Source organism: Austrofundulus limnaeus, unplaced genomic scaffold (assembly GCF_001266775.1).
Source record: "Austrofundulus limnaeus strain Quisiro unplaced genomic scaffold, Austrofundulus_limnaeus-1.0 Scaffold584, whole genome shotgun sequence".
NCBI classification, from domain to species: Eukaryota; Metazoa; Chordata; class Actinopteri; order Cyprinodontiformes; family Rivulidae; genus Austrofundulus; species Austrofundulus limnaeus.
The window spans coordinates 222,135-227,181 of NW_013952986.1; the positions used below are offsets into that span (position 1 = coordinate 222,135).

Below are 5,047 nucleotides of genomic sequence, written 5' to 3' on the forward strand. Positions count from 1 at the left end.
ATTATGTTCCCTTTCAGTCAATTCACTCGGTACAATACATCATATATGGGACATATATAAACGCCCCGCAGAGCAGCACCAAACTTGGGTCATATTAACATGCTAGTGCAGCACATCAGACCCAGCGGAGAGCACAGAGTGAGCCACCGAGGGGGCTGTCACATCTAAGTGATAAAATTGAACAAATGTGTGCTGCTGTAAGCTAAAGAGATAGCCTCCACAATCCAGTGGGGGAGTCTCTGTATGGACAGAGCCCTGCCCCTGAGTGGGTTAGCAACACACACAAATAGCTGATCACATGACCTCACCTCCTGTGTGCGATCAATGTAAATACGCAGTGCAGGTAGAGGACACAAAGAATGTAACCTCCTCTGCTCCTCAGTTGCAAAAGGGGGAGAATAAAAACTAGAAAGCTCAGTAGACATGGAGCTGTAGTTAGAATGTATCACCTTAGGGAGATACGCTGAATTTGGATGCAGAACTACCTTGGAACCATCAGGTGAAAACTGAATACAGGAGGGATTTACAGACAGAGCATGGAGATCCCCGACCCGTTTAACAGTTGTTAGTGCCAGAAGCAACACAACTTTATGTGAAAGGGATTTCAAATTCACTGACTCCAGGGGCTCAAAGGGGGGTCACAGAGAGCCTCGAGCACCACAGTAAGATCCCAGGTAGGGATACTGGGTTTAATAACAGGCCGCAGCCTACGGACCCCCTTCAGAAAACGCACTGCTAAGGGATGAGCACCTGGCGTAACTCCATCAAAACCCACATGGCAAGCAGAGATAGCTTCCAAGTAGACTTTATTTGTGGAAAAAGCCAGACCTTTATCCAGCAGCTCCTGAAGGAATGTTAAAACATCCACCATGGAGCACTGGAACGGGACAATGTGCCTGACCTCACACCACTGCTCGAAAGTGTGCCACTTGTAGGTATATAAACCTCTAGTGGAGGGCACTCTCGTGTTCTGGATAGTTGCCACCACTGCCGGGGGAAGGCCYCTGGCTAATAAGCAGGACCTTTCAGCAGGTAGGCGTGCAGCCTCCACAACTCTGGGTGTGGGTGAAAATTCTCCCCCCCTGCCTGAGAGAGGAGATCTTGGTGAAGAGGAAGTTGCCAGGGCTGAGCAGCCAGCAGGCTGATTATCTYGGCGTACCAAGACTTCGCTGGCCAATGRGGCRCCACCAGAATCAGAGACAGACCCTGTCTGCGTACCCTCTCTAGTACAGGCAGTATCATTTCCACTGGAGGAAATGCATACAGCAGTACGTTGGGCCACAGGTGGGCTAGAGCGTCCACCCCCAGTGGGGCGTTCTGATCCGTTATGGAAAAGAACAGAGGGCAGTGGGTGTTGGCCCTTGTGGCAAAGAGATCCACTGCTGCCCTGCCAAAHATGGACCAAATTTGGTCCACCACTGAGGGGTGCAGCCTCCACTCCCTCACCATAGGTCCGCCCCTGGAGAGTAGATCTGGGCCCAGATTCAGYCTCCCAGGAACGTGAGTGGCCCTGATAGACAGGAAATGCATGCAGCACCACTGCAAGAGAGTGTGHGACAGTTCCAACAGGGGGAGAGACCGTGTTCCCCCCTGTCTGTTTATGTATGACACTACGGTCGTGTTGTCTGTTCTGATCAGAACAGGTTGGTTCTTCAGAACTGGACAAAATTGTTTCAGTGCTAACAGAACCGCTAACAATTCCAGGCAGTTTATGTGGAGTCTGGACTGCTTCAGAGTCCAAACCCCCCTCACTGCCGCACCATCGCACAGAGCCCCCCACCCCACCAGGGAGGCGTCTGTGGATACCACTTTGCGAAAGGACACTCTCCCTGTGAGCCTCGGCATAGCAGGCCGGGTTCCCTCCAAGGACTGAGAGCCCTCACGCATGAGGCAGTTATCGTTAGCTTTCTGTGGCTGTGACGTAATGCACACAGCTGGTAAGAGCAGGACCAACGCTGAAACCGGCGCATTTTTAGCAGGCCGAGTGGAACTACTGCGATCATAGAAGCCATCTTGCCTAGCAGTTGCAGAATGGTCTAAAAACGCAGTTTGAGTCCCAGTTGAAGCTGAGTGAGACAGCGGTGAAATGCAGCTACTCTGTTTTCTGAGAGAAGCGCTCTGCCCGATAGGGAGCATATTTCTAACCCGAGGAAAGAAAACTGCTGACTCTGAGTCAATAAGCTTTTCTGAAAATTTACAGAAAAAACCCAGAGCCTGAATGTGCRACAAGACCTGAGACAGATGCTCTGTAGCCAGCTCCTTGGAGCTGGCTATCAGAGCCCAGTCTTCCAGGTATGCTAACAGACGAACTCCTTTCTCCCTGAGAGGAGCTAACGCCGCTTCGACACATTTTGAAAAGGTGCGGGGTGCCAGCGACAGACCGAATGGCAGCACCAGGTATTCACAGGCTACGCCTTCGAATGCAAACCTCAGGAATTTCCTGTGGTCCGGGTGAATTTCTACATGGAAGTAAGCGTCTGTTAAATCGACTGTCGCAAACCAGTCGCCTGGGCTGACCGAATGCAGAAGCTGCCTGAGTGTTAGCAATTTGAACCTGTATGTTCATAGAAACTTGTTTAACACCATCAGGTCTAAAATCAGACGGAGGCTGCCATCTTTTTTTGGAACGACAAAATAACGGCTGTACCAACCTTTGTTTATGTCCGAAGAGGGGACCACACGTATGGCTCCTTTCGCCAGTAACGTGTTTATTTCCTCTCTCAAAACCAGGGATGCTTTGTTTCCAACAACAGTGTTTGATACAGTGTTGAAATGGGGCAGAATGGGGTTGAAATGCAGAACTGTAGTCGGTAACCCATTGCGACAGTTCTCTCTACCCAAGGGGATGGTGAGCATGTGCGCCAGAGAGAGAGTCGCGTCGCTAGGCGACCGACTTGTGTTAGCGAAGTCCTGCTGCCCTCTGTCGCATGAGAGAGGCGCAGCATTATATGACTGTCGCTCACAACTTTTCTGATTTATTTTTTTTTTTTTGTGTGTGAAGTGTTTCCTTTATTGACACATTCAACAAGTTTACACAACCATTTTGTACATTTACGTTCTGAACATTTAGCGCACCCAAACTGGGGGCTTTTGGTACAGTGTGTGTGTGGGGTGGGACTGGTGTTTGGGAGACTGTGTAATAGAAACGCAGCGCCTCTTGGGGCTGGTTTCCTGAACAGTACGAACAAAATGCTTCTTGGGCGGCAGACGAAAACTTGCGAACATGTCTCCCTGGTCCCGAAGTCCCTGCAGTGACAGTCCCACAGTTAGGAGGACTGCGTCTTCTTCCTCCGCAGCGTCGCGCCTTTCTGAAGACCCAGAGTCGCCCCTTGCTCCAAGCCGACTGGCAGGGGGGTTGGCCTTGGTCATGAGGCTGCAGTGGCTAGGTGCCTAGGCTCCCAGGCAGCACCATTCTCTTCGCCGGAGGCGGCTGTGCGGCCGGCTTCTGTGTGCTGGTCTTGGGTCTCGAGTCCCGTCTGGGGATAATGCAGCGCAGAGCTTCTGCCTGCTTCTTCCTCAGCTGAAACTTCGCCTGAATAACGTCGAGAGACTGACCGAATAACCCAGCTGCCATAACTGGTTCATCCAGGTATGTGGCCCAGTCTCTGTCGGGGACATCAGAGAGTGTCAACCACAAATGTCTCTGWGCCACCACGGTTGAAGCCATCCTTCTGCCCAGGGAGAGCGCTACGCCGCGGGACGCACGGAGGATGTAGTCCGCGGTGAGTCTGATCTCATTTAAGAGAGGCAGCAGAGGACTCTCGGCCGGTAACTGGGCTCCAAGCTCCGCCAGATCCAAAGCCTAGTAAGTCTGGAGCATGCTGATGGAGCTCAGGCTGCGAGCGGCGGTGGCCTGAGCCTTGTAGATTTTTTCAAGCTGCGCAGCAAAAAAATCTACAGGGCTTTGAAGGGAGCGTGGTGGGTCCGCTCACACCATGGTTGTGAGACGGGGCCAAATACGCTGCCAGGGACGGCTCCATGGAAGGTATGTTCACCAGTCCTGCTTTTTCAGCTCCTTCCAAATCCAAATACGGTCCATAACCGGGCACTGTGACATGGGTGGGCAGAGGTTTGGTCCAGCAGGACATCAGTTCCGAGACGAAGTCTGGGAACATGGAAAGACGGTTTTTCACTGCGGTCGGGTTCAGTGGGGAGAAAAAACTCAGCGAACCGCGACGGTTTTTGTGCAGGAGGGGGAGCAGGCCACTCCACCTCAAGTTTCTGAGCCGAGTGATGACACAAAGAGAGAAAAGACGTGTCTTCCTGGTTTGCCCCCACAGCAGCGGGGGCTTCTGGACTCGGACCAGATTCATTGTCATCTTCCGATTGACCATGCACATCCAGGCCGATATCCAGCACGTCCTCATCTCCGTGGTGGAGGTCCAGACGAAACTGGGAGGCCTCCTCCTCTTCGTCGGCTAACCCCTCCATATATTCGACTTGGTCTGCCCAGCTGGCAGGCAGCAAAATGCACACGCTTTGGGTTCCGCCAACGCCCTACGAGCGTGGATGATCTCCAAACAGACTGGGCAAGCCTTGTGCTGGTCCTTTTCGTGAAGCAATAAGCAGCACCCCTGTGGACAGGGGCGAACTGAAGACGTCTGCTTCTTCTTGAGTAATTTTGTGCTCATCCCGAACCACAAAATTCTCTCTTTCGTTGAGGTAAGAAAGGTTTCTCAAAGTTTGCGCTCCGCGGGCAGACACAGTTACCAATAGGCAGTTGCAGCTGACACTAACAAAAGCTGTTAAACTAAATCCGAGAACCTTCGAACAAACAAAGCTAATTAGCAGCAACTAACTAGCTAGGTTGGAAGAGGTGGGTGTTCTTGCGAGGTGAAGAGCAATAGAACTAAGGAGTGACTGTGATGCGACAGTATATGTATGTGCAGGCGGAGCCTGACATCTGTCGTCATCACGTCACCTGCCTAAAGGCGTGATTAGAGGTGGCTTCAGCCAGGACACGCAGGAGCGTGGTTTCCCATACATGATGTGTTGTACCGAGTGAATTGACTGAAAGGGAACTCTTAAACTTTCAAATGGATTTTAC

The 5,047-nt window shown here is 51.8% G+C and overlaps 1 pseudogene; it reads right to left on the reverse strand.

Moving 5' to 3' along the window:
* Nucleotides 1–1,008: 1,008 nt before the first annotated feature.
* On the reverse strand, nt 1,009–3,118 carry LOC106530976 (uncharacterized; annotated as a pseudogene).
* Between the last annotated feature and the right edge of the window lie 1,929 nt (nt 3,119–5,047).